Source organism: Felis catus, chromosome A1, assembly GCF_018350175.1.
Source record: "Felis catus isolate Fca126 chromosome A1, F.catus_Fca126_mat1.0, whole genome shotgun sequence".
Lineage (NCBI taxonomy): Eukaryota > Metazoa > Chordata > Mammalia > Carnivora > Felidae > Felis > Felis catus.
Genome location: NC_058368.1, coordinates 170,571,670 through 170,584,361, shown reverse-complemented (window position 1 = coordinate 170,584,361; position 12,692 = coordinate 170,571,670). Strand labels below are relative to the sequence as shown.

Sequence of the window (12,692 nt, the reverse complement as noted above, 5' to 3'; positions counted from 1 at the left end):
TTGGCTTATATTCATTTAAATAAATAATAATGTCCAAGTTTAATATGGAGGCCATAGGGAGAAAGGAAGAAAATGAGGTGAAGGAGAAGGCACTGCTTCTGGAGTGAGCCAAACACCCTGGCAGGCCTAATGGAAGCTCTGGGGTCTTTGCAGCTTTGTAGCAACGGGTCTGATTTGGTCTGCTCTGGTTGATCCACTTTCCTCTCTCTTTCATTCAACTCAATTACCTGGAGCAGACACTCACTGAGGAGGTACTCAAGCCATCTTGCCAGTCAACAAGGGGATTCACAGATGAATAATAGCCCAGCTCTGTCTATCCAGAGACACGCCTCTCACATGCACGACCGCAGGAGACAGGATGTGTGCAAGGAACCAACTATGCAGTGTTTTTCAACATGTGTCACATACTGGCAAACAGAAAGTGCCTACATATATGCGGCACACTCATGTATAGTAACAGGTCTGATTAAAGCTGGAGGCAGCCTTGGGGTGCCTGGGTGGCTCAGTCAGTTAAGCATTTGACTCTTGATTTTGGCTCAGGTCATGATCTCACAGTTCAGGAGATTGTGCCCCGTGTAGGGCTCTGTGCTGACAGTGCAGAGCCTGCTTGGGATTCTCTCTCTCCCTCTCTCTGCCCCTCCCCAACTCAAGCGTGTTCTCTCTCTCTCTCTCTCAAAACAAAACAAAACAAATACTTAAAAAGCTGGAGGCGACTTGACTGGGGTCATTCCAGATCTCAACACATACCTGGAGACCATTTGCTAAATCACCAATGTGTTCTGGTACACACCAACTGAAAGCCTATGCATTATTTTACATGAAAACAAACACATATATTATGAAGGTGAAAAATGTCATTTCCAAAAAGGTAGGCCAGATTATTTCAGACCTATGATCTCCAGGACACAGATTTATTTTCAGCCATGAGGGTACTTAAACAGAACACCTTATATAAGAATGGGAGTCAACCCCCTCAGACATACAGCGCAGGGAGGTGCCCAAGAGACATGCAGTCCTACCTGGATGATGAAAGCAGGCTTTGTTGTGGATGTGGCATTTTCCAAGAGCCCTAGTGAGCAGTGCATTTTTTTTTTAGCAGTGAATTTATTAAACCCTCATTTCAAAGCTGAAAAGACTACGAAGCTACCATCAGGCCTGCCAGCAGGTGAGGTTTATTCCAGAAGCAATGCTTTCTCCTTTTATCTTTGGAGATTGGCAGAGAGGGCATCAAGAACATTATGCAAAAGCATGGGAATGGAAAGCTATGGACATATTGGAAAATTTCAAGTAAGCAGTATAAACGCCTAAAGATTAGCACATGTTCAGGAAAAGAAGAGGTTGAGTACGGTTGGATTGTGGAATGCAAAGAAACAGGCCCAGTACTGTGTTGTATTCTGGGCTTGCATGGCAGAACGAGGCAGTACTCCATCCACTGGCAAACCAGAGACTGGAATGTGGACTGGGTGAAGCCAGAAATTACAGATATACTTAGTCCCAAGTGGTGAGGAGCAATACCTCTCAACATGCTGTCTTTTCTCCACAGTCTCTTCCTCCTGCTTTCCTGATATCCCTTCACTTCATCACTTTAGACACAGCTCATAAAATAAATGGTCAAAGAGGTTATAGTTAAGAAAGTTAGGTATGAAATGATTTAAAGCCACCATTACTCATTCCTGTATAGGGCAAGCCCTTGGCTTGGGAGCAGTTAAAGCCTTAAACTTGGGAAAAGTCTGGAGCACAAACTTTTTACAGGACACTAACTATAACTGGCAATTTAGTTTTCCACAGCCAACACTTTCTAGTCACAAAAAAAGTGCCAAATGATATGGGTTTTTAAGAAGGCAGTTTGCTGGTTATTGTTTTTGAAGGAGAGAGATATATTTTTAAGTTGCTGTAATAAATTTAAAGAGAAAAAACATGAAGCACTCTTATATTCTATGTGATTTACATTTTATTTCTTCAGGATTCATTTAAAAATGTAGCATTAATTGTTCCTGGAAAGTGATGTGACATGTTTTCTCTACTTAAAATGTCATTTCTCTTTCTGCCACTTTTTTAATGAAAAATAAAATTTATAGATGTCTTTATTTTACTTTTTTTTGCATTTTAAAAAATATAATTTATTGTCAAATTGGCTAACATACAAGTGTGTACAGCGTGCTCTTGGTTTTGGGGTAGATTCCTATGATTCATCGCTTACATACAACACCCAGTGCTCATCCCAACAAGTGTTCTCAATGCCCATCACCAATTTTCCCCTCTCACCCCCTCCATCAACCCTCAGTTTGTTCTCTGTATGTGAGTCTTTTATGGTTTGCCTTCCTCCCTCTCTGTCTGTATCTATTTTTTCCTCTTCCCTTCCCCCATGGTCTTCTGTTGAGTTTCTCAAGTTCTATTTTTGATATTTGCAGCTGCAGGTCTTCCATGCTACATTTGTCCAAAGTCAGGTACTCATTGTATAGGAGGCCTGGGTTTCAAATCCAGGTTTGTTAATATCTGAAGCTTGTATTCTCTTATTAAATGATACGGAGAATGGTGGGCAAGGGCTACAGCTGAGTATTTCATTTTCTTTAATTGTTTTATTCTTTTTTTTAATATGAAATTTATTGTCAAATTGTTTTCCATACAACACCCAGTGCTCATCCCAACAGGTGCCCTCCTCAATGCTCATCACCCACTTTCCCCTCCCCCCCACCCCCCATCAACCCTCAGTTTATTCTCAGTTTTTAAGAGTCTCTTACGGTTGGCTCCCTCCCTCTCTAACCGTTTTTTTTTTTCTTCCCTTCCCCTTCCCCATGGGTTTCTGTTAAGTTTCTCAGGATCCACATAAGAGTGAAAACATATGGTATCTGTCTTTCTCTGTATAACTTATTTCACTTAGCATAACACTCCCCAGTTCCATCCACGTTGCTACAAAAGGCCATCCTTTCTCATTGCCAACTAGTATTCCATTGTGTATATAAACCACAACTTCTTTATCCATTCATCAGTTGATGGACATTTAGGCTCTTTCCATAATTTGGCTATTGTTGAAAGTGCTGCTATAAACATTCGGGTACAAGTGCCCCTAGGCATCAGTACTTCTATATCCCTTGGGTAAATTCCTAGCAGTGCTATTGCTGGGTCATAGGGTAGATTTATTTTTAATTTTTTGAGGAACCTCCACACTGTTTTCCAGAGTGGCTGCACCAGTTTGCATTCCCACCAACAGTGCAACAGGGTTCCCGTTTCTCCACATCCTCTCCAGCATCTATAGTCTGCTGATTTGTTCATTTTATTTTTAAAAGCAAACATTCTTGGGGCACCTGGGTGGTTCAGTTGGTTAAGCGTCTGACTCTTGATTTAGGTTCAGGTCATGATCTCACGGTTTGTGGATTCGAGCCCTTCAACAGGCTCTGTGCTGACAGTGCAGAGCCTGCTTGAGATTCTCTCTCTCTCTCTGCCCCTTCCCTGCTCACGCTCTCCCTCCCTTTCTCAAAATAAATAAACTTTAAAATAAGTAAACATTCTTTCTTCCAAATGTAGTATATTTTCATGTAGATGATATCTTGAGATAGTTTTAGTTCAATATAACCCCCCTGAAAACATTCTAAACCTTCCCTAACATCTTCTTTCTTTTTTTTTTTTCATTTTTTTAACGTTTATTTATTTTTGAGACAGAGAGAGACAGAGCATGAACGGGGGAGGGTCAGAGAGAGAGGGAGACACAGAATCTGAAACAGGCTCCGGGCTCTGAGCTGTCAATACAGCTCAGTACAGCTCTGAGCTCAGTCTTGAACTCACAGACTGCGAGATCATGACCCGAGCTGAAGTCGGACGCTCAACTGACTGAGCTACCCAGGTGCCCCGCTAACATCTTCTTTCTAATATTAGGAATGCACTTGTACCCCAATGCTTATAGCAGCACTTTCAACAATAGCCAAATTATAGAAAGAGCCTAAATGTCCATCAACTGATGAATGGATAAAGAAATTGTGGTTTATATACACAATGGAATACTAGTTGGCAATGAGAAAGGATGGCATATGGCCTTTTGTAGCAACGTGGATGGAACTGGAGAGTGTTATGCTAAGTGAAATAAGTCATACAGAGAAAGACAGATACCATATGTTTTCACTCTTATGTGGATCCTGAGAAACTTAACAGAAGACCATGGGGGAGGGGATGGGAAGAGAAAAAAAAAGGTTAGAGAGGGAGGGAGCCAACCATAAGAGACTCTTAAAAACTGAGAATAAACTGAGGATTGATGGGGGGGGGGAGGGGAAGTGGGTGATGGGTATTGAGGAGGGCACCTGTTGGGATGAGCACTGGGTGTTGTACGGAAACCACTTTGACAATAAATTTCATATAAAAAAAATACTAGGTCACTTAACATTTTTAAGTGAGAAAAAGAGATGAAACTAGCTCTTTTTGCCATCACTTGACTGAAATGCCCTTTGGATCCTTAACTTTCACAAGATGTTGATACTGAGCAATGAGGTGCTGAAAACAGGAACTCCATCAGCATTTTGCCCACACATCCTGTACTAGATCTGAGTGACTTTCCTTCCTTGTGCTGAATGAGCATGGGACTCCAGGAATCAGCAGAGGGCACTGTGACCCAGCCGTGATCCTGGTGATGCTATCATGGGTATCATGGCATATGTCCAAACTCATCTAGATATATATACTACATGTGTGCAATTATACCTCTATAAAGCTTTTTTAAAACCCCAATTATCCAAGGAGCTACTATGCTCATGTTGACTTAATCAGTTGAGTGAGGACCTGAGGAGAGGTCAGGTGAGAGCAATGAGACCATGTGGCACCATACCTTAAGTTGGAGAAAGCCTGCAATTTTGGAGGCTATTAAAAGCAAATTTGGGGCACCTGGTTGGCTCAGTAGGTTGAGCTTGATTTCAGCTCAGGTCATGATCCCAGGGTAGTGGGGTCATGCCCGGCACTGGGCTCAGCGCTGAGCATGGAGCCTGCTTGGGATTCTTTCTCTCTCCCTCTACCCCTCTCCCCCCTGCGCTCTAATATTAAAAAAAAATTTTTTTTAAAGCAAATTTATATTGGAGAGCAGGGTTACATTTATACAGGAGCCTCTGTCACAAATATCACCTATGACTTTAAATCTTACCTTCTAGATTCTTCTCTAAGAGCCATGCTGCTACCAATTCAAGAAGTGTTGTATTCATCACTTACAGCTACTCAGAGATGGTGAGCCAGGTTCACAAGGCAGGAAAAGTTGGACTATTTGGACCATTTTAACTCTTTAACATCCACGCACTTTCCTTTCATACTAAAATAGTTGGCCATTGTTAAATTATACACAAAAACAAATTTATTTTGTTTAAAACATGTTTAACCCATAACTCAGTAAAAACAATCTCTAGCAAACAATGAATGGTATAAGCGTTTTTTTTGGTATTATGAATCAGAAGACAGTATCCATTGCCAATGTAACACTAATGTCTGCCATTTCTTTCCTTCTAACAGCATTCCAGTTTCATGTTTAGATGGTGACCATTGCTCTTTCCCCAGCCCTAAGTGATAAACCATGTTTGGTCTTAATCATTCCTCTTTATCAGTGACTAGCCAAATGATAGCAATATGAGTCAGGTCTGCCCAGTAATATCTGGCTGGTCGTTGGGTTTCCCCACCCCTCCCACCCCCCCCCCACCCCCCAGTTAAAAGAACAAAGCCTCAGATGGAGAAGTAATTTTGCCTGTTTCCATTTTTTTCCTGCTCGGGAAGGGTTGATGAAATCTGATGTCTACAGCTGTTGGTAGCCATCTTATAACTTATTTATTTATTTTGAGAGAGGCAGAGTGAGCAGGGGAGGGGCAGAGAGAGAGGGAGAGAAAGAATTCCAAACAAGTTCCTCATTGTCAGCACAGAGCTCAACTTGGGGCTCATACTCACAAGCTGTGAGATCATGACCTGATTCAAAATCAAGAATCAGACATATAACTGACTAAGCCACCCAGGAGCCCCTAAAATCATTTTTAACTGATAGAGAATTGTTTCTCTTTTTAGGGGAGAGGGTAAGTGTGCTTTTATTTGTTTGAAGGTTAGTGTTGTATTACTGTTGCTAGGAATTTAAAGTATGGAATAAGTGTATGTGTTGGACAGCCAAGCAGAAGACTATGGGAAGACCTACTTTTTGACACCAAATACCTTGTGCACACTCTTTCTGTTTGGAGAATTTCACACTTGAAGTCCCTGCATCTCCAAAATAGAACCACAGAATCTCACTCTCTTGGCTTCCTTTGTGACTTGGGTACAGGTGTGACTGGACTGTTCCCAACTGGATGTACTCTTATGACAATATGAACTTTAAGTCATTGCTATGGAGGAGGTGCTACGTGTAATCTGTTCCAGTGAGGGTGATGGCCAATACCCCCCAGCTTTCAGAGGCACCAGGGACACCCAGCATCTAGGGCCAGTACTGGCCATATAAATGTGTTGGGATGATCTGGACACTGTTTGCAGCCATAAAGGCCACAAAAATTTGGAAAGATTCCTAATGCTCTTTAATAAATTCATCTTCTGCTGAAAATAGCTAAAACTGATTCTAAACACTCAGACTGATACATTTCATTAACAATTTAAACATTCTTGATTTATCCTTTCATTGTTTTAGTCCAAAGCCAATCATCTATCTAGTACTAACTGAACTCAACAGACCACTGATCCCAACTAATCTGCAGCTGAATATCAGGATCTCACAACCTGAGAGCCATCCTGGCCCCGCTCATCCTCTTAGAGGATCTAAGAGTAATACTGATTCATATTCCAAATCTTGCAACATCAGGTTTTAAAACATTCTCAGAGAGAAGAATTGAGTGTTGCATAATATTTAATATATACTATATATTATATATACTAGCACCAAGAGGCTATATGCCAATCAATTAGGGCAGTAATTCTTAATTACTCCAAGACTTAGTGTAATTAGGACCCATTCACTCTTAAAACCACTAAGAACTCCACCAAGCTTTGATTATATAGATTATATCCACTGATATTCCCCGTATTTGAAATACTGAGATCAAAAAGAGTTAAAAAAAAAAAAGTCAATTAACTTCTTTGTCTTATTATGAAATGGTTTTTCATAATACATTGCTGTACCTCTAAAAGGATTTCAGGAATCCCTAGGGAACACTGATGCACTCAATGAAAACCATGGAATTAGGTATTTATTGAACACTTATTGTTTGCCCAACATTGAAATGGATTCTGTAACAAATCTGGAAGTTCATTCGAGGGCACAAGCAAAGGCAGAACCATGAGAATATGACTGCCATATTGGCAGAAGAGGAGGAAACCAACCAGGGCTGAGCACACTGAAGATGAGGAAAAGTAGTGAGAGATACTTCTCTGTATGATCTAAATTTTACCCTAAGTGCCACTAGGCAGTGCTATTTACCCAAGAACTATATATAGTTCTATATATATATATATAGTTATATGTATATAACTACGTAAGAACTATAAGAAAAAAGGACCTTTGTTTAAAAAATATATATATATATACACACATATATATACATATATGTGTATATACATACATATATATGTCTATATGTACGTATGTATGTATATATGTATATACATGTATATATGTATTTGCTATTTATATCAAATAGCAAATAAATATACATACATATAGACATATATATATATATATATATATATATATATGGATTAGTATTTGTTTTTAAAGATAAAATTAGGGGCGCCTGGGTGGCACAGTCGGTTAAGCGTCCGACTTCAGCCAGGTCATGATCTCGCAGTCCGTGAGTTTGAGCCCCGCGTCAGGCTCTGGGCTGATGGCTCAGAGCCTGGAGCCTGTTTCCAATTCTGTGTCTTCCTCTCTCTCTCTGCCCCTCCCCCGTTCATGCTCTGTCTCTCTCTGTCCCAAAAATAAATAAACGAAAAAAAAAAATTAAAAAAAAAAAAAAAAGATAAAATTAGTTCAGGGCGCCTGGGTGGCTCAGGCACTTAAGTGTCTAACTCTTGATTTCTCCTCAGGTCATGATCTCTGGGTTGTGAAATGGAGCCCAAATCAGGCTTCCCACTGAAAAGACCCTGCTTAAGATTCTCTTTTTCTCTCTCTCTGCCCCTCCTCTGCTCTCTGTCTCTCTTTTTCTCTCTCTTTCTCTAAATAAATAAATAGATAGATAGATAGATAGATAGATAGATAAAATTGGTTCCAAGTGATACAAGGTGTGGTATATCTGTTGAGTGATTGTCATTTCCAGGCAGGAAGGGGAATAGTAATTTCCTTCTTTGAGCTCTGGTAAAGGGTAAAGAGATAAGCTAACGTGAAAAAATGTCACTCTTTGACATTTAGTTCATCTGGAATCAAGTGGATTATTTGTTTATTGCTAAAGGAAAGTGAAACTCTCCACCCCGATATTCCTCAGGCTTTCTGGGAAACCCCGTGCCATTTAGGTGAGGATCTCTTCTGCCAACAGCTGCCCTTCCCACCATCTCCTGGAAGAGCTCCAAGCTCAGCCAAGCACTAGGTGAGTCAGTGCCACGTCCATGGGTTTCCTAACTCCAGCTCATGTCAGCCAAATGAGAAGAGAAGAAGACAGAACCTGGAGACCATCTGCCCCCCTTGAAAAGCCAGTATCAGAGGCTCACATCCAAGCATCATCAGGTCAAGTGGTACCTGGAGGTTTGTGGGAACGTCAAACCTGTTCAGGCAACAAACACAGTTGTAGCTTCCAGGGGTCACTTTCCAGAAGGAAATGAAATTCTGGCCAAGCACACAGGGTATCTGTACATAATAGTGTATATACATGCATGTATGGATGGTAAGATATATGTAAATTTTATTTGAAAAACTAAATGAAGAGTAAAATAAAATGGAGTAAGTAAAAAAAAAAAAAAGAGTATTGAAATGTGTATGTAACAAAGCCCAGAATCGACAGTTGTTAATCAACCTGTTTTGTTTAATTTTAAATAAAACATACGACAGAATACAGAAAAGTTAGCTTTCTTTGTACTGAGTTCAAAGGTCACTGGTTTCCATATATCCCAAAGGTAATAACTAGCAAGCATTTAGTCACTCCTGATTTTGCACTGCCCTTTTCATTTCCCTTCGGTCTCTGAATTTTGTCTCTACACCACCACCCGCCTGACACTCACCTTTCTTTCAAGATCCGTGGCAGTTGTCCTCTTCTCCACGTAACCTTCCCCGGCTCCAGAGGGGCAGGTGCTGTGCAGCCTCCCCTCCTGCATGGTTTATCTCCTGGAGTTGGGGGTCAGGAACCTTGTCTCATTTGCATTCGTATCTCCAACATCTTGTTGAATTCCACACAGAATTACTGGATGAACCACTGAGGAAAAGGAATGTGACAGTTTGTGAGAGATAAACACACAATTCCAACATACACCTATTTTCTCACCCCTTATAGGCCCGGCTTGTGCAGTGCCCTTCACCATACCTCACCGTCCCTTGGGCAGTTACCCTGGGATCCATAGTTCGGGTCTAACAAGTAGGGCAAGGCCTGTTCCCCATCTTCGTTTCCCTGAATCTGGCCATCTGATACCAACCAGTTTCCTCCAGACAACGGAGAGGTGATGTCTTCCAAAAGGAGGTAGTGTGGTGCTTTGTTTTTTTTTTTTTTCTCCCTAATTATTTTATCTCTCCGTATGCACTGCCTTTCAAAGTTACAATCAAATCCTTTGTTAGAACGAGAATGGCAGCAAAAAGCAAGCAGGGGTTTTGTCATACTGCACTCCGCCCGCGCCACCATGGAGGTATGCAAGTACGTTCAGAAGCTACGTGAGACCGCCCCTACACGCCACACGCACGCGCGCACGCGCACACGCGCACACGCGCACCTCCGCTCACGCACGCATTTTCCGCACTTTGAAACCAACTCCTGGCTACCCGTGTTTTGCAGAGTAACGGCCCAGAAACAATTTGTTTTTCGTCTTTGCTCTAAAAGAGAGCAAAGACAAAAGGGCAAGCAAAATAATATAAACAAATGAGCTAAAATTAAGGACAAGAGTCCTTATATGTTTTGTTTTCTTAAGCATTTCAAGAGCATTAAACAGCATCTGAGACAGAGAAGGTGCTAAGTATGTGATGAGACAGAAGGAATAAATTAAGGAAGGAAGGAGTGCAACACCTTGCTGGATAGGAAGGCTGTCACCTTTGGTATATACTTCTTAGGGTGAATCCAGGCCCGGCAACCCAGTCACTTGCCACTCATTCGCCCACTGGACTTGCATAATATTTATGCTAAAGAGCAGGGTGTGACTAGGAGTGAGGAAACATGGGCCAGAATTGTAGGACGAGATGCCAGACTTGGAAAGTTCAGATGACGCAAAAGAGCCAAAATAAATAAGTTGTAAAGACTGGAACTGAGTCAGAGATAGTGGAAAATATTTAAATGGTAGCAAAAAAACCCCAACGAACCAACCAACCAAAACTCTGATTGGGAATACTCATTGCTGGACATTAACAGCAAATAAATGATACTACTAAAAATTATTTGTCTAGTATTTGTATAAATACTGAAATTTCTTTTCAGTGAACATTAAGTCATTGTATCTACATATTTTGTGGCCCAAATAAATCACTTTTTAAAAATGGAGATGAAAACTGTTGTATATACCTCTTTACAGGTTATTTAGTAGAATTCAGCTGGATAACTGGAACTGGGAAATTGAACATATAGAACAGACACTGAAAAAAATTCCCCATAAAATTCGTTTTATAACTGATAAAATATCATCCATAAGCCCTTATACAACTGGAGTTGGAGTATGGGGTGGGGGTACAAAATTACCAAATAAAAAGTATGCTATCTCTTTCACATTAGCCTAGGCTTTTTTGAATAGTGAAATTTAGTGTTCAAAGTTTCTACTAAGTCTGTTTCTTTCTTTTCAGTGCTCTAATCTGTGGAGTTATTTCTAGAAAGTGTATTGTAAGTCCTGAAGGGTGGATGGGGGTAATTGCTGAATCGTCAGCAATGTTCTGGTCTCAAGGCTGCCATACGTGATAGCATTATGAGAACAGAGCCCCATGATCCCCCCCAAATGACGGTTAGATACAAAATCCCTTGTAACTTCCTGGCAGTCCTTGGAGCTGCATGTACTTTCTGCATGTTTTCACATAACCACCAGAAGATCCTTTGTTTTCTTGTTCTATGCCTTGATATTCTTGAATACTGATATCTGATTAAAAAAAATAAAATAAAAGCTGCGTGCAGTTTGCTGCTGCTGCTGTTTTCGCTGGCCGAAGCAGCCCTGCATGTCAGCTCAGTCTAAGTGTCTGAGAACTTCTTCTTCGGTGCGAGGCAACAAGTGGCGCCCGAAAGGGACCAGCAGAATTGACTGCCTCCAGGCTGTAGCTGCGCATCTCATCTCTCAGGCCCAAAAACGGGGAAAGGCCATCCGCTCATCCAGGTAGGAACTAGGGCACTCAATGCTTGTAATGAGATGAGAAAAATATCCTTAATCTTTTCTGTTCCAATCAGGCGTGCACAATCCCTTGTCTTCTTGTTTCTTTTGCTCTCACTGTACATCCTTCCTAATAGACTCAGGTTACTCTAACTGTATGTGGGGGCCTCTCCCTCATTCATTACCTGAGTTAATTAGACTATGAGAATTGGAGCCAATTGTCTCTGGTTAGTCTACCTCAGGAAGGAGGTTTTAAGGAATATTCCTAAGCTGCTGAAACTCCTTTTGTTTCGGAAAACTTCCCATTTCCACACAAACAAAAAAAAAACCCCTGCATCTGCTCATCTGTCCTAGCTGACGGGCATTAGGACTGGAGAACCTCTTTCTCTGTCCACTGGACTTTTATCCACCTCCAGCCTTCCTGGAGGCACCTCACCTCTTCTGCCTTCCCTTCACCCTCCTCCAGTTTCTGCACCACCTTGGGTGCAGCCTACATCTTCCATGCCTCTGGAACCCTCGACACCTCCTCCCTTTGCTGTCAAGGAGCAAAGAGCATCCCCTTAGACTTACACTACCCATTTCCAGTCTCCCCACCAATGTCCCAGATAAAACTGACAATGGTAAACAAATTGCTTATTTTCAAATGGACCCAAATTGAACATATTTGGTAGTTAAAGTGATTTAAGTTTATTGTTTCCATTAAAATACACCTGTCTTTAGAATTATCAACACTAAATATAAAACTTTTTCTACCTATGTTTACTGAAGGTCAAATAAGCTCATGTTATCTCTGCTGCAATTTGTTAACAAAAAGACGACTTAAAATGATGGCTAATTCTATCTCAAAGATTTTCATGAATAATTGTTAAGATAGCTCTCAGGGTCTTTGATAACCTAAAACTTTAAAGGTTTGCTTGGATAATAAATTAAAATTAAATGCATTGGACATTTAAGCCTTTTCCAAATCAGATGGAATGCTGAAGCATTAACTATTAAATGTAGGTTTATATTTTTGACTTATTACTGGAAAACTAAGGATATTTGGGCCTGCCCAAAAGCTTAATGCTTTATGCTTAAATGATTCGTAAATTTGCCATTTAAAGAATTCTAACATTACATTTAAAGAATGTAACAGTTCACAATTGGTTACTACTTCAGTAGTACTACTTCCAGTTTTCACTGGAAACTAAGGTTTCTAAGAGTTAAAATTCTGCTAAATGTAATTAAGGCTGATGAAAATAAAGCAACTCTGTATGTAGAAAAGTAGGAGATATGTCAAAAAA

At 40.7% G+C, this 12,692-nt stretch overlaps 1 protein-coding gene across 1 annotated transcript in view; it reads right to left on the bottom strand.

Annotated features, from left to right (window-relative positions):
- CAMK4 (calcium/calmodulin dependent protein kinase IV) overlaps window positions 1-9,738 on the bottom strand; it is a 311,152-nt gene extending 301,414 nt beyond the window's left edge. The window contains exons 1-2 of the mRNA XM_045034623.1: window positions 9,553-9,738; window positions 9,145-9,335 (exon numbers count right to left, since the gene is read on the bottom strand). The gene's annotated coding sequence lies outside the window, so the exon portion shown is untranslated. The remainder of the gene's footprint in view (window positions 1-9,144; window positions 9,336-9,552) is intronic.
- Window positions 9,739-12,692: the final 2,954 nt, after the last annotated feature.